The sequence below is a fragment of the Lycorma delicatula genome, chromosome 3 (assembly GCF_047948215.1).
Source record: "Lycorma delicatula isolate Av1 chromosome 3, ASM4794821v1, whole genome shotgun sequence".
Lineage (NCBI taxonomy): Eukaryota > Metazoa > Arthropoda > Insecta > Hemiptera > Fulgoridae > Lycorma > Lycorma delicatula.
Window position 1 is genome coordinate 55,039,676 of NC_134457.1, and position 24,738 is coordinate 55,064,413.

Below are 24,738 nucleotides of genomic sequence, written 5' to 3' on the forward strand. Positions count from 1 at the left end.
ATTTTCCTAATGTGTACGTTGCAATCTATTGAACTAGTCAACAATAAGCAATCCCCCTACAGCTTATGATATGAAATTAAGAGTAGTCTACTGCAGTCTCAGAGCGACCATTTCTTAGACAAGTAGTTAATTGAACTCCAATCACTAAACTACACCAGTATACACTGCCTAGCATTCATATCCATATAAAAGCAACCAACGTTTACAAGGATTTCAACCTTAGAACCTTCGACTTCGAAAATCAGCTGTAAAAAACCTATTTGCGACGAAGAGTTAACCACTAGACACAGCATCTCGGTTCGCTTTATGACCGTTTAAATGGCTCTCAATTCTGTTAAGAGCAGAGGTTGAAATCATAACATGAATTGATATTGGCTTGCAGTAAATCAAAGTTAATAAAGTTTATTTTAGTAAAAGAATTCAGTTTAAGAATCACTAATTTATTAATCTCCAATTCCTGTGTACAACAATTCCTATTCCCAGAGAATGTTTAGTTATATAATTCAGAATCTAAATGTAAAAGGTATATTTTTCCAATTAAAATTATTTTAACATTTATCATTTTTATAAACGCTCCGATAGTCTGCTAAATTTTTCATTCCTAAATCCAAATTCATTGTTTCCATAATATTTTTGAATCTGATCTCTCTCGAATAATTTGAATAATAGAAATGAACTGTAAGAGGGTATAAAAGAGTTAAGGAAATTTATTAATTTTTTATTTTTATTTTTTTGTTTACTAGACTTTAGTAACTCTTCTTCAGATAATAGTTTTCCGTTTACATATATGAAGAAACATGATTATATGCAAACAAACGTTTTTTTCTATACAAGATATAATTATTAAAAGTATGAAACTTGTTATTTTATATTAAATTTCTTACTTTTCAGGAATTTTAAATGTTAATTTCACAGATTTCAGCACTTTCTTCCATAATAAAAACGTAAAAATATATTAACAAAAAAATTAAGATTTTAAATTATTTTGAATTCAGAATCTTCTAAATTTTATCTTCTCTTTACATTTCTTACATCATTTATTTTAAAAAACTGTCTTTCAGAAAAATGTAATCAGTTTAGCATCCTTTTTATAGTAGGGTAACTTCCTTTGTTGGTCTCAAACAAACAACTAATTGGATAAAATTTCATCCTTTTATCCAATTCCTTTTTTTTTAAATTCCTTATGATTCATTTTCATGCAGTTTGAGTACACAGGATTGTCTTTGGGTTGATAATTTACTAGTGGCTCTTTGCTGCTCCAGATTATTGGTACAAAGTAGTGTTATATTTTTTTTTAAATCGGCTAATATATCCCATTTACAATACGTCTCACCTCCAACCCCCCCCCCCAATCACCTTGTTTTTTTCGTCCCTTTCCAACCTTAAGTAAAATGCGTGATCAAAATCTATATCCAGTCTGTCCATACAGTCACCTGACGGATTTGGCTGATTTTTTTTAATTTTAGTGTGGATGGTCCGTAGATATGTGAGCAAGCATTGATGGAACTTCAAAGTGATTTACCTGTGAGAAATAACCTCGGAAAGCTCCTCAATTAAGGAATAAATAAGGATATTTTGAGTATTTCTCAGAGTTGATTAAAGTTGGGGTTCCAGCGAACCCTCACTACATCAAGGGTCATCCCCTTGACGTATTTGTGGGTTATTCCGAGCAGAATAAAAAGAAATCAGCTCGATCCGTTCATTAAAACAATCAGACCGACTGGAAATCGTTCTCAGCTCAATTTTGTTAACACGAGTATATAAAATAATCTATTATGAAACATTTTATAAATAAAATAATAAAGACATGTATTTTTCTAATGTAAAAAATAACTGATATTTATTGTTTTTTTTATCTTTTAGCCCGAAAAGAATATAAAAAAAGTAGAAAGGTTTCCTAAAAGAACTGGTGCAATTGTATAACGTACTCGTAAAACAGACTTATGGAACGTTTTCTATTATTTTAAATTTCACATGAGCTACTCGTCGAATCCCTTCTTAAATTTTAAATTTAAAAAAATAAACCTATTTTTGTTCATATAAAATTTCATGATTTATTTTTTATTTTCTTTAAGAAGCCAATAATGTTTTTCTAACTTTTTGTTTGTCCTTGCCATACTTCTTATACTCATAAAACGGTTTCTGATTTATTCGGTTTGGAAATCTTTATTTTTCTTCCCTAAAATAATAATTCATGTTTACACAGTTTTCTCTTGCAAACTCGAAGAGTAAATTTCTGGTAACAAAATACTGTCCGCTGATTTAAATTAATTTATTTTTTATACGGTGAAAAACAAAATCATAGTCTTTGATTCTATATTATCATTAATGAAATCCCAATATATAAAATAACTGTAATTAAAAATAACAATGCAATTATAATTATTTTTGAGCATTTTTTGAATACATAGTTTCTTTGTCAGTTTCACTTGATTTTTAAAATTGTGTAAATGTTTTTCTAAGAATAGTAAAATACGTAAATATTAAAAAAATAATGTTGAAGAGAAAACAGCTCCTTAATTCCATTGTAGTTCTTGCAATGAAAAGAAAAATACAATAATATTCAGGTATTGTCTATTTTTTTAATTTAATAACTTTGCAACATAGAATTTTTTCCATAAATTTTAGAAAATAAATATATATATACATACAGAAAATTTAATCTTAAACAAAAAACTTGTGATGATAATTATTTTTCAATATTAATGTTATTTTTATTATAATATTTTCATGATTTCAATAATATTTTATTTTATTTTTTTCTATATCATTCAATTATATATAATTAATTAAATGAGAACATTAATACAATTATTCCAGTTGAGATCGTGTCGAGTAATTTAATTTACTTTGTAAGGAAATGAAAACTGATTTTTTAATCTAGAGTGACTCACTTCAAGACTTTTTCTATAATTTTGTTATTTATGAACAGATTTGAATAAGCACGTTGTTATTTTCTTTGTCGTAAAACGCATGACATTCTTTTGCAAACATAACATTTAAATAAACCAGCAGTTGTAAATATAACAATTAATTAGTTTTAATAAGTGCTATTTTGAAATGAATTGAGGTAACAGGTTCATTATTTTATACAAGTATACGTCTAGGTACCCTAGAAGTATACAAATTTTAACTTGATGAAAACTAACCAATCCTGAGAAATAAATTTTTATGATAAAAATACAAAATGGTGGACAGCCGGTTAACTAAACGTTTCTGGACGTATATTGATAAAATTTTTTTCTATATTTTGATTTGGGGAACCATCCGCTGAATTTTTTAAACGGGTTTTATAAACACTCTGCACATATACTTATAAATACAATAATTAATTTTACCGTTAAATAATTTCGAATTTTATAAAATTGTAAACAATGTGGATCATATATTTAATATTACATGCAAAGTTTGTTTAAAAAATGGCGAGGATTAAGTTTTACTCATAAAAAACAAAATAATATTTATATACTGTGTACATAGAATCCATCCACTGGTGAGATAAACATCGATTAATACCTTAAAACGTGGAATTGTCTCCAATAGTTTCATTTACTCTACGGCAATGTTGTTTTGTTATATTTTAGTAACTGGAATAACATTAGGATGGTTTGAAAATATTATTAGTTAATAATTAAAGTTTTCATGTCTTAGAAATTTTATTACTTTTTTCAGCAAAATATTGTTGAGATTTTTTATTCTCCCTCTTATTACAGAAATATATTTATAATCGTAATTACATAAAAGAGCTATATTCATACAGTACACGTAGCAATAATTTATATCTCAGCTAATTTATATTTTATTAACGAAAAATTAATTAATAATTACAATAATAAAATAAAACTATCGCTCCCTCTTTTATTAAATATGATAAAATTAAATTATTTTCAAGTAATATACAAAACAGCTTTACTTTTATGTACCTAATTAAATAAAATTTCCAGACAGTTTATTAATTGTTAAAATAATTTCATAACTAAATTAGCATAATAGTACACTATTCTAATTTTAGTACTAACATAACAGAAGACGTCATTCATCACATTGTTTAACAAAGAGAATCGCCTTCGTCTAGTCTGTAGAACACTCACTTCACTTCTCATTAATATATTTCACTTTATACAATGTAATATAATGAAGAAGGTGTAGATAGATAACTAATATACACTCATTATAATGCACTATTCCTGCTCTAGGATTCCATAACTTCAGCGATTTCATAAGTTTAATAATAATAATAATAACAATAATAATAATAATCCCTTGAATCTTCACGTCCGGAACATAACATCTAATCGAATATTTTCCTCGGAGATGGAATTTTCTTCGGATTGATTTCCACGTACAGGCCGTTTTACAATGACTGGATTTTTTCGGCTACCTGGAGATATGTAAATTAAAACGATTAAGGAAATGGATTTACACCATCATTAGAGCATGCGATGTGGCGGCCAGGGTAAAAGTGATTACAGATGTAACGGAGACCCTTCCGCTATCCACATGCTCCCCGCGAAGGCAAGGATGAAGGCAAGGTGCCCATTATGTCGGTGAATGGGAACCCTGAAAAATCCTATGTGTAGGGGCCTAGAGTCAGTGCAGAGATTACGCATCCGTTCTCTTCCAGGAAATATGCCGGTTCCACCGGATTAGCGGACCGGACCTCCAGGGGTGGTAGCCCTGGAGGGATGTATCCCGGCGGGGTTTTTACTTATTGAACACGATCTGTTCGATAAGTAAAAAAAACATCATGGATGATTTACAAACATCCATGAGCTCCAATGCTTGGTATATGATGTAGACCCCCGATTTGTATATGCCAGCAAGAAACACATTTCTGCCAAAATTAAAATTTCCAACTAAGAAGGTACAATACATTTCGGCGAGATTAACCGCCAAATATAAGTCACAGGTAGAGTAGCTATATTAACATCGACTAGAGCTTCCACCGAAGCGGTTGAAGTAAACACAAATGTGCAAGCGGTCGCAATCAGTATAAATCATCCGCAGCAGCATACTATCTGCAGCATATACTTGTTCAATTTTGATTGGAAGGAGGATTACATAACATGATTAAATGATCAGCTTCCCCTACCCACACTACTGGTGGGATACAATGCACACAATTCTCTTTGGAGATCGGATCGAGTAGATCCCCTCGGAAGAAAATTGGAAAAGTTTCTGTTAAATTCTGATTTGATTATCTTAAATGATGGTTCAGGATCTTTTTTCAATGCCACAGATGGATCGACGTCCAGTACAGATTTAGCACTTAAGTATATCGATAGTACCGAGGTACTCTTTTTAATTTCTTCTTTTTTTTTATGAGATAGAGAAACTCCATTTACGGGTGCCTAGGCAGTGTTGGGCTCGCTAACAAGTTCCGCAAAATGATGTTAAATACGGGTGTTCCTGCGGTCTACTGACTAAATTTCCACCCCTGCCTACCCACCCTTCCTGGTACAGCTGGTGTGCATTACTTCAGGAAGGGGGAATACGCTCTCACATACATTCAGACACCGACTTCACACCCGCAAGATACCAAAGATAAGACTAAAATCTCACTAGATACTCCACGACATCTAAACATCACTTAGAATACAAGCCTCATGCCGCACACTCCTCACATCACATCAGTTCACATCAATCAGTTAAATCCAATCACATAAACAAGCACCTCACAGACAATCGAACACTACAACATACGTACCTCACGGATCACCATCGGACGCGGGAGCGGAGTGCCCACGACTTCATTAAACCAAGGCGACCCCCAAATGTAAGAGGAACCCCCTAGGCGCTCAGCCGCGTGCCTGTTCACCCCCGCGCCCTCTACGACCCTTTCTTCAACCCGTGCGAGACTCTTTCCAGATGTACAGCTCCTCCGTGCTCTTCCTAGCAAATCTTGCTACAGCCGTCCAGTTTTCCGCGCTTTCCAACATGATCTGCTGCATTTAGGAGGAACATTTCCCTTCTATCTAAGGTATCCAATATTTTCCCTCCTCGCATCCTCAAATCGGGAGCAACAAAAGAAGACGTGATATGCTGTCTCTTCCTCTTTTATATACATTGGGCAACTAGCCAAGTAATCAAGCTTAACCTTAAAAAGGTATTCTCTGAACACAACATGGCTCGCTAGAAGCTCTCGCACCAATTTCTCAGGTCCCCAATTATGCGGTGTGTCCATCGGCCTCTATCACTAGTGTCCCACTGCATCTGCCATTTTCTCCTCATTTCTTCCATAATGGAGCTAGCCACTCTCCTTTATTTTGCAGACGCCCGTTGCATTTCTTCATCTTCTTCTTGCGGGTGATCCTCAGATTGTTAGATAATATTCCTACCAACACTTTCACAGCCTCTCGGGAAACCGTGACTCTTTCCAAGTTTTAGAAGATCTGCATTGTAGCGATCATTTCCCGGTGCAAATTGTAACTAACGTTACTAGATAAATATATCCCCTCTCCAAAAGATGGATGTTTGAAAAGGCAGACTGGATGAGCTTCACAGCTAGTATGATACTACCTGAACCAACTGGAGTTATCGAAGTCGATGTCGATGCAACAACGAATGCCATATTTGACTCGGCATCAAGATATATTTCCAGAACATCCGAGAAAATCAAGAAGCGTCCCGTTCTGTGGTGGAACAAGGAAATCAGTGAAGCTATTAAAAGATAGAAAAAAAAACTTATAACGCTTTTAAGAAACCTCTAACATTAGAAAATTTGATTGCCTTTAAAAAATACAGAGCCTATGCAAAAACACTAATGATAGATGTTAACAAACGATCCTGGCAGCAATACGTGTCATACACCAACAGCAACACAATTGCATCAGCCGTTTGTTGGGGTACAAACGTTGCTCCCATAACCTGCCTTCAGTATAAAACTGAAGTTAGAGATGCTCTAAACGAAATTGCAACAATTGGTGAAGAAAAAAATTGCAACGTGCGATAAACGCCCTCAACAAAGTTGCCAGGAATAGTGGTTTCAAATTTTCACCAGAGAAAACGCTGTGTACACTTCTGTAGAAAGAGAATGCCTCACCGAAGTCCTGTTTTGACCATCGACGACCATCCAATAAAATACAAGGATAATGTGCAATTTTTAGGTCTATTTCTAGATAAATCCCTTACATGGAGATTACATATATAGTACTTGAGTTATATATGTTAAAAAGCCCTAAAAATTATTAAATGTTTATGCCACATCAGTTGGGGCTCAGATAAAGAAATACTACTGAGGCTGAGGCTGTTTCAATTGAAACTCGACTACGGATGTATTGTATATTCATTCCTCAGAAAATCGCATTTACGAAAATTTAACGTAATACATCACAGCGGGATAAGATATGCCACAGGTGCTTTCCGTACAAGTCCGGCGACTAGTCTAATGACAGAAGTCGGAATAATGCCACTACATTACAGAAGTGAGATCCTATTGCTAAGATATGCATAAATATATGGGCCTTTCCTACCAATTTAAATAATAAAATATTAAACCATCATCCATTGGTCGCATTATACAAACGTCGCGCTACCTATTGCAGACCAGCCGGAATATGGTGTCACCAACTGAGAAGAAAATATGAAATTGCTCTACAAGAGAAATACCGCCATGGCTTTTACCAGCGGTAAATTCAAGATTGAATCTCTTCTATAGAAAAATTAAAGAAAATCCAGCAATAATCATCCAACAAGAATTTTTATCATTTTTTGTCTATAAAGAAATTCAGCCTTTTTTAATCTCTAAGCGAAGCTTGTGGCGGCCAGGGTCAATGCTATTGCAGGTGTAACGGAGACCCTTCCGTTGTTCACATGCCCCCTGCGATGGCAAGCATGTACCAATGGTGCCCATGCATGTCGATGCATGGGAGCTCTGAAAGCTTCGGTAAGTAGGAACCTGGAGTCAGTGCAGAGATTGCGCATCCGCTCTCTGCCAGGACATATGTCGGTTCCACCGGAGTATCGGATCGGACCTCCAAGGTTAGTAGCCCTGGAGTGGGGGTAGACCCCGGCGGCTAGCCTTGCTACAGAAGGGATAAACAAAATGAACACTCTTGAACAACAACCTAACGTGGCAGAGGGTGCACGTAAACACCCTCGTCTAGAAACCTCCGATTCGCCACAAGCGAAGAGTAAAAAGAGCAAGGAGTCAGATAAAATCAAGAGAGATGCTGACAAAATCAGTAGGGAATTGAAAAAGTCGTTGTTTGGAAACATTGCTCCCAAACCAAGATTTTTAATTATTAAAAAGGAGAATGGAAACTTTCAAAAAGTTAGTCCATTCTTAATCGCAAGAGAAATAACAAATTGTGCTGGTGGTCCTGTTATGGGAATTCGTAAAACCTTTAATGGATTACATGTCGAAACCATCAACGACATGCAAAGCTAGAAAGTTCAGTCGTTGAAGAAGAACGGTGATTTTGCTGTTTCTGTCAAACCGCATAGCACACTTACCTCATCTAGAGGAGTTGTTGTTTGTCGCGATCTTCTTAATTGAACAGAAGAAGAAATTGTCCAAGAAATGTCGAGTCAGGGAGTGAGTGACTCAGTGTCGCAGACTAACCATGCGAAGAAATGGTGAAGTTGTTCCTTCGGCCTCGCATGTTTTAACATTTAATAGGCCGAACCTTCCTGAAAAGGTACGAGCTGCCATCCATCGGCTTGATGTACGGGCATTTATTCAGCAGCCGATGAGATGTTTTAAGTGTCAACGATTCGGACACACAGCAGTTAGATGTGAAGCGCAGGAAATATTTATACGTGGAGAGAAAACACATGAGGATAAACCATGTAAAGACCCTCCAATCTGCGTTAACTGTAAAGGGCATCACAACTGTCGTTCTAGGAACTGCCCTACATATAAATTAGAAACTGCCATTCAGGAAGTTAAAACGCTTCAGAAGTTAAGTTATCCTGAAGCGAAGAAAATTGTTAATCAACGTACACCACGACCATCTACCTCTTATGCAGAAGCAGCGGCTGCCCCTTCCACATCTAAAGTTAATGTGGAGCAGTTGCCTAACACGATGGCACCAAGTCTTGCGACAATGATTGAAAGAATCATTGATTCAAAGATTGAGTCGACTCATCAGAAAAAACAAAGTAAAGATGAGACGGCTCATCCCCGGACTGACGCCGTCGTCGTGAGAGACGTACCAGCGCCGTTTAAAAAACCAGTCAAATCTGCGATTGTAAAGCCACCAACTAGCGTAAAAATTAAAAATCTTGACTTATCTGACAAAGAGAAACAGATCACTCCGTCGTCGAGTCAGGAAAATAAGGAAAATGCAACAAGTGTACAAGGAAAATCTACGTCTACCGAAATGGAGGTGCAGGTTATTATTGAAAGAGCACCAGACGCAGATGATATAAAAACTGCAACAATGGAGCCTCCAAAAGCTCAAAGAACAGCTTCGGTGAGAGCATCTATTTCAGCTGGACCCAGCACTGCAGTAGAGATAGAATCCAGTTCATCAGCCGCGGAAAGTGCATTGCTTGCTAGTTTACATTCAATAGCAACGGTGCTAACTGCACCAACGATGTTTTTGTCTCCTGATGGAAGCCGGCGAACGTCACTGGCATCGGAAAGAGAGGAAGACGATGCCATGTCTGAAGCCTCAGATAGCTGTCATCAGAGGTTGAGGCCGTTCGCAGAATGGAAAAACGCAAGAAAGGATGGCCGAAAGGAAAGCCTAGGAAGTAATATTCTGGATCCGAAGTTATAGAAGAATCTAAATTTTTGAACATTTCTGATTCATGAGAATGTGAATCATTGAACATTTTTTTGTTCATTGATCAGAGTTATTGATCAAAATTTAATTTATATTTGAGAATACTGTTAGCTAGAGAAAAGTGAATTCTCTGTAATAGTAATATTTTGTTTTTGTGGAATTAGGTAGGGGAGATAAGTAATTAATAAAAAATAACATATGCTTTGTGATATTTTTGTTGTTGTACTAAATTTACCACAGTCTGAGTATTTAACTCTTTTCAGTATTCAGTTCAATGGACACCGAATTGAAAATCAATTTTAAAGAACACTATAATATATTTGTATATGACTAATTATTTACAAAAAAAATTTATAATAAAATAATAATAATAGAGATTAATATTAGAGATAAAAATGATTAATAATATATATTAATAATTTTAATTAATGAAATATTTGGATCTTAGAAGGGTAAGGCACATCCGTTCGAATTATATTTCATCTCCTCTTTTTTTAATTTCTTTTTTTATTTTAATATATTGATTTATTAATAATTATTAACCTCTGATTGGAAAAAAAAATTACAATAAATAATACTTCAATAATTATGATAAAAGAAAAATGAACACATTCAAAACAGAAGTTATTAATGAAATAAAATTTTATGTCCTTTTCATTTAAAAAAAAAATGTGTATATATAATTTAATAGGCGTACAAGGAAGTCATGTGCTGTCCACATCAGATTTTTTTTTAATTTTACATCACAAACCCCTTCCAAACAAATACATCACAAGTACATTCAACTCAAGACAGTAACATATAAAAATAAATTTAAATTAAATTAATTTTTTAATCAACAATTTGATAAAGCCTTAGCCTTATAACGTGCATATGTAAGTTTCCCTAATCTTACATTTTCTAGACTCGTCCTTAATTTTTTTCAATAAGTACATATTAATTAATATAAAAAGAGTAAAAATAAAATGTATTTTAATAAAATTAATTGTAGTGTATTGTATGCTATAATATTTTGGCCTCTTAACGGCGATTTCACAATAAATTGAAAGATATTTCTTTCGGAAGTCCGTTAAATTTTCAATCTATATTCTATCCTATACGATAACTCAAGACCTCAAGTAGTGGTGCTTGTTGGAGATCAGTTTAGCATATTTAACAAGACACAAGTTGCTTCCTTCCTCTTTGATCATATCACAATATAAATTTTGCTTCACTTTATTTTAAAATATGAATACTTGAAATAATTTATTTTGGAGCTTTGTAACAAAATTATAGGTATTGTTCCTGCATATTTAAAAAGATGAAAATTAACACTAGTTTTTTAATGACATTCGCATGTGTCATATGCATACTTTATAATTATCTTTTTAACTGAATTCGACAGTTACGGCCGTTACCAAGTACCAATACTGTGCAATGAATTTATGCTTAACATAATTTAATTTCAATGATCAATTTAAATTAATAATTATGTATTAGTAAACATGGTTTGCGTCAATTAAAGGGTACCCTTTCTTTAAATATTTAACTATGTTGAACAGTACTTTTTTAGACAATGATGGTATTATCCAACATTCAGTTTTTATAATAAATCTCGGATATAATAATTTCTGATTACTTGAATAATAATTATAATAATTTTTTTTGTATAATAATAAATTTATAATCACGTTTTGTTGGGATCGATTCTCAGAAAAATCATTATTCGATTAATTTCTATTATTTTCTTCTTAAAACACCACAACAGATGGAACAATTAAATCTCCTTTAGTGTTATTAATGGCTTTAACAGAGAACAGGATATTAGATTTTGACATTATTATTATTATTATTGTCTTTCTTTCTTCGGGGATACGGGTATCGAGTACTATCGTCATTAGCCTTTTTTTCAAGCAAAAAAAAGGAAAAAATACAAAAATGTTTACCCTGATAAAAAGAACTAACAATTTTTTAAAACATACTTAAAAACAAATATATTTGAATCATAAAAATCACCACACAAACACACACACACACACACACACACAGAGAGAGAGAGAGAGAGAGAGAAAGAGAGATTTGCTATCTTTTACATCTTAGTACGAAAGTCTTTGTGTTCAAATCGTTGGTATTTGAAACACAAAATTGGCTGTGGTATAAAATCTCGCACGTCCTAACGATTTATGCCAACACTCAGGCAAGGAAGGTTTAATGAATGTCAGCACATGAAAAGTAGAAGAAACAACCTCACCATTCCTTCTCTTAGTCAACCTTGAGAATTCAGCATTCAGTCACACCTTGACTTGATAGTTTTTGAACTATTTCTTCTTCTGTGTAACTAAACAGATTCCTACAATAAAAAACCTCTTTTGATGGATTAAGGGTGCTATGAGTTGAACAAGAACGGGGAGTTCACCAATCTTTTTCAATACAAGAATTTTCTGCGTTTGACCTTCTACAGTCTCCTCTTACAAACCATAAAATGTGTTTGCGAATTTCTTTAACGAGTCAGTCGACACACTCTGTATTCTTGCGAGCAATCAGAAACGGACTACGGACTCATATTACAGAAGTTACTATTCTCTCTTGTAATCACAAGAAGCCTGGGGATAGGTGTACTATAGAGACTAGTCATGCTTGTAAAAAGGTATCCTATTGAAGGTAAGATTTTCCGAAATTGTATAACATAACTCGCTTATCGAAAATATCTAATATTTTTATATTTTTAGCCAGTGAAATATTTTTTGGTATGTTTTAAGTTGCTAAAAATGTGCTAATCAAATTTTAATCGTCTTTGTTTCTCAGAAAAAGTTCGTGTGCAAATATTTAATTAAAATCATATAAACATCAAAATTTGTTGTGTAATTTAGAAATTGAAAATTTGTTATAAAAAATCTGATGTGGACACCACATAACTTCCTTGTACGCCTATTAAATTACATATACATCTCTTTTAAAAAGAAAAATACATAAAATTTTATTTCATTAATAACTTCTGTTTTGAATGTGTTCATTTTTCTTTTATTATAATTATTGAAGTATTATTTATTGTAATTTTTTTTACAATCAGAGTTTAATAATTATTAATAAATCAAATTATTTATACTAAAAACAGAAAGTTAAAAAAAGGAGATGAAGTTTACCTCAAACTGATGTGCTTTCCCCTTGTAAGATCCAAACATTCATTAATTAAACTTTTATTTGGCTATACTCTGGAACCAATGAAAATATGTACCACTTTTGATATATCGTTAAAAAGCTCTCAATGAAGGCTTCAGTTAAGAAAAAGTCCAAAATCCCCAAAAATTGGATTTTGGGCTTTTGTGGACACTTTTGGTCCAGTCGATTGCAATCATATAGGAAGGTGCACAACTAGATGTACGGCAAACGTAAATACAAAATTTTAACATCATACGGCTAATTGTTTTTAGTTACGCGAGGTACATACGTACGTACAGACATCACGCCAAAATTAGTCAAAATGGATTGGATTCAGAGATGGTTAAAACAGATATTTCCTTGAAAATCTAAAAACCGAAATTATTCACGATCACAATACTTCCTTTACTTCGTACAAAGAAGTAAAAATACGATTCGAAGTCATTTTTATTTCCTTGCACGAAGTAAAGGAAGTATTGTAAGCGGAAAAAAATTCGGTTTTCAGATTTCAACTGAAATATCCATTTTGACCATCCCTGAATCCATTTTGACAAGTTTCAGCGTGATGTCTGTACGTAGGTATGTGCGGTTGTACATATGTACGTATGTACCTCGCATAATTTAAAAACGATTAGGCGTACGATGTGATTGCGATCGACTAGACCAAAAGTGTCCAAAAAGTACATAATCCAAAAATGTGGATTTTGGACATTTTCTTAACTGCAGTAATAAGCCTTCATTGAGAACTTTTCAACGATGTATAAGTGGTACTTATTTTAATTGGTTTCAAATTATACCCGAATAAAATTTTAATTAATAATATATTTGGATCTTACAAGGGGAAAGCAAATCGGTTCGAATCCGACTTCCTCTCCTTTTTTTTACTTTCTTTTTTAAGTTAAATATACTTATTTATTAACAATTAACTTCTGAGAGTAAAAAAAACTTTGCAATAAATAATAATTCAATAACAACAATAAAAAAAGATATAACAAATATATTTTATTAATGAAATAAAATTTTATGTACTTTTCATTTAAAAAAAAATGTGTATACGTAATTTAACAGGTACAAGGAAGTCACGTGCTGTCCTCATCAGAGTTTTACCTCTTTAATGTTTAATAGGAATATATATCCAACACGAATTAGAGCATAATCGTATATTTGATGATCATCATGTAATATCTAATTCAAATGGCTTAACCGGTTGACAGTTATGAAATACCTTATTGTCATACAGAGGAAATTTAAATTTAAACCCATTACACAATATTGATTAACAGAAAGAAGTTATATATCCGTAATATTAAAATTTTATTGTTTTGACCTTTTTGTCTAGTTCAAAAAATCAGATTAATTTTTATATTCTGATATTTTGTTTTATATATATATATTTATATATAGTATATAAAAAAATGAAAAATTAGAAATTACATTTAAATTTCATAAAAATTAATCTTCGTTACATGAAAAATTAATGAAGTTTTATTTTAAAGCACTAATTCTATTAAAACTAAGATTCGATTACTATTCATATATACTACTGCTATTTAATCTGATGTAACCTACAGGATATACAAACATAATAGGATTATTTAGCGGTAAACAATGTTTACCGTCTCTCTCATATATATTTTCGAAACATAATATGTCTGAATGATTCATAGCGTATAAAGATATTTAAATTTTTCTTTTATACTAGTTCTTGTGTTGTAATTAAAGCTACACTTTACTTAGATGTCACACATTTTAGATTATTCATAATATAAAACACGGGAGAATATAGAGTGTCTTTGATTTCATTACTGAAAATGAAGTTACAAACAGTAATGAAGCTTGATCACTAAGTTAGAATCCTGAAGCTTTGAACTTTATATAATTATATTCTATTTCAAAGAATAAATAAATTTTCCCCTTTCTATTTTAAAATAACTAAACAATATTTACTGCTTATTAAGATTTTTTTTTTTAAAGTAAATAATATTTTTTAACAAACTGATTAAATGGTTTTTCTTCTAAATCTCATTAAATATATATTGCTACATTAAATAAAAAAATACTTTTTTTTTAAAGTATTACGATAAAGTAAATTATTCTTTCCAATTCAAGAGTTATTCTGGGCGTCTTTTGTACTTAATTATTCTTCTAATTTAAAGAAATAATCTTTAAAAGCTTTTTATTAGAGATAAATAAAATTTCGATTTTAAAGGAATTTAAAAAAAATTAAATCTGACATTCGTTTTAATAAGGGTTTTTCTTTGGGGATACAAAATCCCTAAGATATAATTTCAATAGAATTACTCATGAAATATGTTAGTCGAACTCATAAGATTACTGATATTGCAAATGTAAACAATGATATTATGTTATTTCCAATATTAATTGTATATTATAAATTCGAAAACATCGTAAACAGTCTATAATATCAGGTTGAAAAAATTTAGTAGAACCTTTTTTTTGTTTGGCTGAATTTCTTTATTACATCAGCTACTACATCGTAGCTATAAGTAAGTCGTATGACTGGCCATTACTTAAAAGAGGGTCACCCAATGATAGTCCTCAAGTAATACAAAAACAGTAGTATAATATGATATTTGATAGTGCCTTTCAATCTCAATTCGGACGTTCAACCAACATTAACCTTAAAAAAACTGGAGAAATAACTTTAACTAGAACAGTAAACGAAACAGTAATTTTGAAACAGCCAAGAAACAATAAAGCATGAGCAACAAGCCGCCAAACCGGATCATCATAACGGGCCATCAACAAGATCAAATACATGGAGCCCTTTTACCCTCGTAACGTCCTCGCTATTCTCTGGAAGATCAAGGCAAGATGATTAATATATTTACCCAACCTAGACACATACCTCGAAACTTGACGTCCAACTTCCATGACATAAAGCACAAATCGCTGATGTGCTCCATTCTACCTTCTGGCAATCGGCGGTCCTGTGTCCCCCTACTTACTTCACACAGCGATACGATCTAATGCAATTATTTTTAGGATGACCGTACTGTTGACACCTCATATACTGCACCAATCTTGGAGTTCTCTTTGGTGTTACAAACCTAACGCAAAAGTTTGCTATGTACTTTATCCCAAACACCTCCTTATTATTATACTGAGACTCTAGTTTTAGGAAAAAAGTCGCAACAGCTCCTTCGCTACTCAGTGACGTGCGTTTACGATGCCCCGGACCTTGTACCCCTGACTCTCAATCTCCTGCTGTATAACTGCAACTGGAATTGAATAGTGAAGATTCTTAAGCACCATCCGAAACGCCCTCTCATCACGCCTCATGAAGGTATGCCCTGTCAGGTTATTTTCGCGAACAACACGAACAATTTTTTTGTTGCTCTCAATATCCTTCGACAGCAGCCGAAGTCGTTTACAGTTTATTATTCTCACGGTATATTCCGCCTTGTTCACCACCGATTCCAACAACTCATACAGAGCTTCGTGATATTCAAAATGCCATACAATACTTTTGGAGGCGGCTTAACCTCTTACTTTTGTGGAACAGCACCGTAAGTCTCCTCCACCGATAGTCAAAAATCTATTTGAGAGAGATATATATTAATCCCAAGAGTCGTGTAAGTTACCGTCAACGTGCGTAAAACCGGCACCGTTTGCCATGCCAGTGAGACCAGAATCGAGTCCGCAATAACAGAGTCACTGCTATTAAAGGCCTATACCTAAAAAAAATAAAATCTAAAAATTTAACCAAAAATAATTTTAAAAACGTAATTCCACTGTAAACATCATACAGTTGTACACGATTCACTAAGTTATTTATAAATGCTCTTAAAAATACGGAAAAACGTTTAATTACAGCCAATAAATATACCACTATCACAGGTAACATAATATACTTGTAGAATCTAAAATGTTTATTACAGATTATGACACGTAGAAAATAAATAAATTTTCTTGTTTGGCCTTCTGTCGGACAAGTTCAATTTTGAATCCAAGTCTCAGTAATCCATAACTCTTTGTAAAATATAATATGGTAAGAAATCTTTCTTTTTTTTTTATCGTACAACTTATATAATATTCTATAGATAATAATGTTAATGTAACATTATATCTATTTCAGTATGTTTATATATATGATCTGTTATTATATAATGTTAAAGTACATAATAAGTAATGTTCAGTAAAATACGTTTTACGCAAATTGTTCTAATCAAATAACATCCACTGGATAAATAATTCGTGAGTATAAATGAGCAAAACCTGAAAACAAAGAGTATAAGATGTATAAGAGTTATTATTATTTTTTTAATAAAAATTAGTACAAAATAAATTAAAGGTATTTTTAATTTTAAGTTATTATCACAAATTAAAAAAAACAAAAAAAAACAAGAATATTGCAAGGTCTTATTTCAATACATAAAATTAGATATTTATTTTCTTCTACATACAATCGTAGTTGTTTTTTACCAATAAGGGTATTGCTAAAACAAATATTTTCAGGTTAAGTAATATGATTTTATTATTTTTAAGAAGGGTATCTCACGCTGCCACCAGAAGGAACACCCCACACAATATAATACCATGTAAAATAAGATATATTAATACTTACTTAACATATAAATATTATAATACTTACTTTTTGTTAAGTACCACCCTGGAACTTAGAGGTCAAGGGGAAAATTGGCCGCTCACAAGCGGCGAATCAATGTGGCATAAGCCGCATTGTCGGACAGTGTGGGAGTTCCTTGATGCGGTTGCTTCGTTCAATCGACATCAGTAGTTTACCTAAGGGAAAAGACTTCTACCGCGCTGCTGTAGGAAGCTAACCGAGAGATATGGCTGGCTACCAGCCAGAATAAGGCTCCATACGCTTTAATTCAGCGGCCTAGGCGTGGCAGCGAATTGCTGTCTGATGAGATAAATTAATTATTGATAATCATATATGTTTTAGTAGTTGACGGGGTGCGCCTACCCATTTTAGTGATATATGACAAGTGGGTGGTAGGACACGCAAGCGTGGTGTATGGTACCACACTTATTCCACTCACGCTTATAGGTTAGCTCTAGGAGCTAGTTAGGACACTGGTCACTAAACTGTTTCGTGGCCCAGTAGCCGTTTGTGGCCCAGACATTCGGTCTTATGCTTTAGGGCGACCGAATGGAGTGGTGGCGGGAGAAATGCCAAGCATACCAATTAACTACCTTTTGGTAAAAATATGTCATAATTTAATCAAGTAAATTAGTAAAGATTTTTCTGATTTAATCCTATCGTTAGTATGAAAAAAATATATATTTTTTCGTACAAAAGGCTTTCATATTATTAAAAAGGTTATTTAAATTTAAATATGTAGGGAAAAGAAGGAAATTATTTTAAGGGAATTAAGATTTTATTAACATATTTTTTTTATCTGAACACATAATTTAATAACATATTTTATTATAACATATTTTTGATTTTATTTGGTTTTAAATGAATATATACAAATAAGCTGGTAACTAAAATGGAAATAATAATGATTACAACAGAAGTCCTAGTAGTAGTAATATTACTCAATAATAAAATAATGTTGTTTTTAAATTTATTTTTAATATTTCACGTACAATAATTAAATAATTATTTAATTTAAATATCACTAAGCATGGTTTATAGTAAAAATTATTAATATTTTTTTTCATAATACTATTTTTAATATACTTCAGTATAAATTCTGGTGTTTTTACAGTACATAGTCACAGATGCTGACAAAATTTGCGATGACAGATCGTTTCCCAGCCGCATCATGATGACGATTATGGAAGTGGGACAAGCGTTCCACTTCCACCGATCTCTATATAGCACACTTTATAGGTCCTTTCTCTTCAATAGAAAATATTCTTTTCATTCTCTATTTCTCTTTTTTTATTATTATTATTTTTCTTTTTGTAATATTTTTTATACTTTTCTCATCTGTTGAATTTTTATACAAAGTTATTTCATTAATAAAAATATCGTAAGTTATTAGCATATTTTAAAGAAATGAATAAGCAATGCATTGCTAATTAAAATCTCTAAATTGGATTTATATAATTTTTTTTCGTTTTAAGAAAAGTTCTTCTGTTGATTATCATTATCTCCGGGTACTGCTAGGATAATGAATTCTCCGCCAACTTTGGAAAAAAAACAAATCAATGGATTTATAATACAGCAGAAGTTTTTTAATTGATAAGAAATATTACAAAAGCTGAAGGAAATAAAGAAAATAACAAAAGTAAGTTAGTTAATCCAAGAGATCTTTTATTGAGTTTATCAAGGAAAATAACTAAATATGCTACTTTTAAAATCTTAAAAACACTTGCATATAGCGTACGATTATAAAAACCCAAACATGGGAATTTAAAAGCCAGGCAGATATATATAGATGAAATATAATTTTAGAGACGAATTTAAAAATTAAAAGAGTAGATAAAGCTCGAAATAAAAATATTTTACGATGAATCGAAGAGCATTTTTAATAGAATTATTTTTTTAAAACAGAAACATGGTTTTAGGAAAATTATTTTAAAGCATCAATTAATTTACAAAAAAATTATGTAAAACATGATGTAACATACAATTTTAAGGAAATAAATAACTATAATACTGTGTATGAAGCATAATAAAAAAAGTCACAAGCGTAATTAAAATGGAAAATTCAAAAAATTCAGATTTTCATGGTAAAAATGGATTAATTAAATCGATGCTTTAATCAATCCTTAACTTAGTTATTAAGTAAAATAAAAAATCTAACGTCATCTGATCTTTCTATAGTATCAGTATTTATCGAAATTATTTCTGTGATAAAAGACAAAAAAATGGGTCAGAGGTCTGACTTATAATTAAGCACTTATTCAACCCAAGACTATAAAAAGGAGATTGTTAAAACAAACGCTGTAATTTCTTTTTTGTAATTGTATTCAATTATCATCTCATGATTATATATATCTTCTTAATAGCTTAAACAATTCTAATATTACACAACATTAAAATAAACCTTGCAATTAATTTAAAAATAAAAAAATACTAGGAACTTACGATGGACTTTCAATTTCAGTAGTTGTATCATAATGTTTGTTTTTTAGCGGTTTAAGTATTAAAAGGTAACTTATTTTCCATTTAATATAAACTCAGTTGGGTACATAATCTCTGTTGTTTTATTTTTAAGTCGTGTGCAAGCTTATATTTTTATATACAGCAACAGAGAGGAATTTTTTTTTTTTGTATTTTTATTTAGTATTATTTTGTTTATTGAAAAAAGGGATAAACCATAATACAATGTTATTTTTTTTTAATAGGTATACAACTGATGAAAATACAGAAGGATTTTTTTTTTTATGATTACCAGATGTACTTTTACTTTGTTTGAATATTTTATGTTATTTCGATTACTGAGTAGCTTTAACTGAAAATTTAAGATTAATCATAAAGCATACATCTTAACTTTGACGAATGTAGAGTCCATTTGCACTAATCGGACAATTAACCAAAAAACTATATATTTGAAAATAATGAAAATCAATAAATAATTAGAATTTTGTTATACAAAGTTACCCATTGTTTTTTTTTTTTTTATTGTTATGTTGTAATTTATACGTTTAATATTTATTATAGTTATTTTTTTTTACAGTTAAAATCATCATTATTTTATAAAAAAAATTATGACGCGACATAGTTTTTTCCAATCACAAATTTTCATTTTTCTCAGGTTCCTAGATATTAAAAATTAACAATGAATACTTTTTTGTAGTTGTGCGGTTTGCACTGGCGAAAGTTTGAAACGTGCAGCTATCGTCACTTGAATGCTTAATCGTCGAGTTAATTGGTTAATATTAAGGTTTGTAGTCAAACTGATATTTAGTTTGATCTCGGTAATGATCTTGCAATTTCTTCCACATCTAATTTCACTTATCTTTAAAAATTAGACCCTGGGCCGTAATGACTCGATATCTGTTACAAATCTAGTGATTAAATACATACTACTATTTATATATAAAAATATATTTCAGTATCAATGAACTTTTTTCCCTTTTTCATATAAATTTTATATTTGGTATAGATATTTAAAATCCAACTACATTAATCAGGTTTTTCAGTTACAGCGAAAAGAGTCTAATAATACAAAATTCCGGAACTCATACAAATCGTCTTCTCATTTCTACAAACTGAAATTTTCATTAAATTTTTTCACTCTGTCGGTTCTTCATGTAGCAGAAATAACCGGTTCAATTAGAAACAGTGACTCTTTTGTAAAATTACAATACATTTTGCTCCTTAAGATTTTCCGCTCAGTCATGGAGTTTTCTTAAAAAACCTTTCTTCCTCGGAAATTGAAATAAATATGATAATTGAATATAACTATTTATTAGTATTATTGTACTACTTATCTTGATAAAAGTAGAACTGAAATTAATATCTTGTAAAAGATCGTACTTCTGAAAAAAAAAAGTTTGCGCGCTTCCATTTGAATTCTACAGAACTCTTGAACTTGCATCAAATTTATGTAAATATAAAATAAATTGGAGATAGTAAAGTTGTATAATGTTATCTCAACATTATTTAAAAATTAACCAAGGGGCATAATTCAGTTTAAATAACCATGTCAAATTTTAATTTTATAATAGAATTAATTACTTTAATTATATATATAATTTTTTATTTATTATTTTTAATTTTTATAATCGAATTAGATATGTTATATTTATTTGACTGATGAATTATTTCATTACAAATGATTACAAAGAAGCTTGTACGTGGTAATATGAAAAAATAAATTTCTAGCGTGTGAATACTGCCATGCCTAACGGGATTCGAACCGGAGTCCTCCTGATGAATGGCCGAGACGAAACACTCATTAAAAGCATTGTCATTAACAACTTCTTCTACTAGTACGATTACTGCCACTAGCCACTAGTAATGGTACGATTACTGCCACTAGTAATGTAATATACTGATGTTATTTAGAGTGTGGTTCTGGTGGTTAATGTACCTATCTTACAACGAGAAAAATAACCACATACGGCTCTCGGAAGGAAAGCGAGGTATCGAATGTTGCCAAACGTATCTGACCTTCTCTTCTCATTACCATATCATCTCTCTCACTCTCAAATTGCGGTCGATCAAGCAATTCTTTTCTCTGAAAGTTAAGTCTCAGCCATTTCCCGAAATATAATTTTTAATTTAATTTTTTTAGAATTATTTTTTCTTTTTATTTTAGACCTGTTATAATTTTTGTAATTTTTATTTTTGTTTATAATCATTTACAATAGGCTACAACGTATTTATTTTATTTTTATATTAATTTAAAATAGTTATTAATATTATAATAATCACTACAATATATTATTTAAACTAGGAAAAACAACTTCCGTGCATAAAAATTATTGTTATTATAAATAAATACTGTGTCAATATTCATCATAAAGTGGATGAATTCCGTCCATTTCGTCATCTTCATAGTCGCGGAACTGAAAGATGAACCAGATTTATAACTAAACTATCCAAGGGAATTTCTCGTTCTATGGCTTTATATATAACTCTAACATTCTGCACCGCTTTTCTTCAGTCTTGAGGGGTTACATTTTTTATTCCTTGCTATGTAATTTCTTCTATTTCCGACATTGTGAACTTTTTATTCTTATTTTTTTACATATTTTTTAACGTGACTCCACACAAATTCAATAGCATTGAATTGACAATGATGGATTTTGGAAAAATTATGACTTTGTGGTCTGCTTCTTTTGTTATTTCATAGATTGGTCTGGTAGGATTTTCCCTGGTTGTTCTTTGGTCATTGAATGGTCACCATTAACCTCACGTAAAACTAGCCGGTCAATCAACTTATGTTTCCAATTAGCGTTAGTGCAATTGCACCGAGTGATATGAAGCATTATCCATTATGGTGCTACACGGTTTAACTTTTTCCAAAAGCATTTCTTTGAACCGTTCTGTAAATGTTCCATTATTCATCTCCTCGTAGTAGTCGTTAGTTTTCTTTTATTTGAACATTAATAGCGCTTCATTCACAAACCCGTTAACTGTTCCGGTATAACAGACTTCCACCTCTACCAATTGGTACAGGTACAGTACCGTCAAGAGCTTCATCAGTCCATGATTTTGGGTTTAAGTGGTTAGCATTAACTCAAGTTTCGTCTAACCGACAATACCTAATCGTCTTTCTTTTTTTTAAACTCCGGGTCCACCGTTAGGCATGCTTCAGAGAATTAGATGAATGATTTGTAGCGTGCATACCTAATCCTCTTCTTTCAAGTAAAATTTTTCTACTATTAATTTTTTGGTACTGGAAGCTGATATTATGCAATAATCTTTCTAAAGACGAGTATTTTCCGTAAAATAACTCTGCCTTCCGAAGAAAAATTAATAAATTCTTAGTTGTTGGGTATTCTTTCTTCGAGCAGTAGTAGTAAATGTGTCGGCGAATGATATCAGCTGCAAACATATCTAAATCAGTTACTGGAGAACCTCTTGGTGGTTGTTTTCCCGGTGTTTATAATTTGGATTAACCTTTCTGCAGAGTTAAAGACTTCTCTTTAGTAATATTAGAAACTAGTTCTTTAATTATTTTAAGAGCAGAAGCAGTGTGTTTTCTAACTTTTTGGAAAGGGATTAAAGGTTCATTCTTTTCTAAAATACTTTGATTCATTCTCAGAAAACTTTCTAATTCTGCAGACCATTTCCCACACTTTACTATGAACCGTTAGGCCCCGACTAAAAACTATTCTGTCACGGACAGAATGAGTGACAGGCCTACCTCTTTTGAAGTCATTGCACGACAAAAATCGCTAGAACCAATAGGTAACTAATGATTCTTGAAAAATATTATATACGTTCTACAGTATATAAAAATACTATGTAGAAGACGTACAGTTAGAATGGTGTAATTCTGGCAGTAATAATATTAAAAAGTATTGTTTATATAACTGATGAAAAATGCAAAAAAAACGCAGGAAGAGTTAATACAACACAGACGCTTTCCACACAGTAGCTACTCAACGTCTACGGTTGCCAAGTAGTTCTATCTGACAAAAACGGAATGATGAATGTATGTGTTGCTATGACCAGAGCCAATACCTGCCACGTTCATTAAGAGAAAGAGAGAGAGAGAAACAGCACAAACGGCCAGAACTAAACTTTAGATAACATTAATATACTAGTAACTTTTTTTTTTGCCGCAGGGTTTAATATACAATCGGTACCAGTTTACGGGAACCATAAGTAAATTTGCATACAAAAAAATGACATGCAGGGAGAGGTTCCATTGAAACCCCTCAAAGAAATTTATATATTTATCTTATTCAACAGATATGAACAATAGACATAAGTCTTAAAAAAATTGTCTTATTATTCACGAAAAGAATAACTAATCAAGTAAAGAAATAGTGAAAAAAGTCTAAGAAACAAGGAGAGTATGGAAAGAAGTGAAATGAACGATTCACAAACCCTAGGGTAGCTAATTCACCTCAAATATTGGAGAACTTAGAGATCTAATAACATACGCAAACGCTTTAGGCCCATAACGTCCTCGCTGTTATCCAGGAGGTTAACGGCGAGTCAGTTTACATGTTTGTTGAGTCTCATTTTGTATCTTGTACCGAATCGCCGTATCTCCTCTCGAACGGTTGGCAATCCCATATAATCGTGTTTTACACAAACCGCGGCGCTTCTGTTATATTCCTCATAGTCTTTTCTGGAATTGCTGTAAAACTTCAATGTTATTCTCACTTGTCCTGCCTTATAGTTTTATTACGTAGGTCCAAATCGGTTTCAGGATATTTGAGTACAGCAATTGCTTGTTAGGCAATGATAGTTACGACTCCCTGCCTTACAATCAGTACATTTCCGTGAACTTAATTTTTA

At 31.8% G+C, this 24,738-nt stretch overlaps 1 protein-coding gene across 1 annotated transcript in view; it reads right to left on the reverse strand.

The window, feature by feature from the left end:
• The window catches only part of LOC142321129 (uncharacterized), a 72,690-nt gene that overhangs the window by 15,784 nt on the left and 32,168 nt on the right, over nt 1-24,738 (reverse strand). The gene's annotated exons all lie outside the window — the stretch shown is intronic.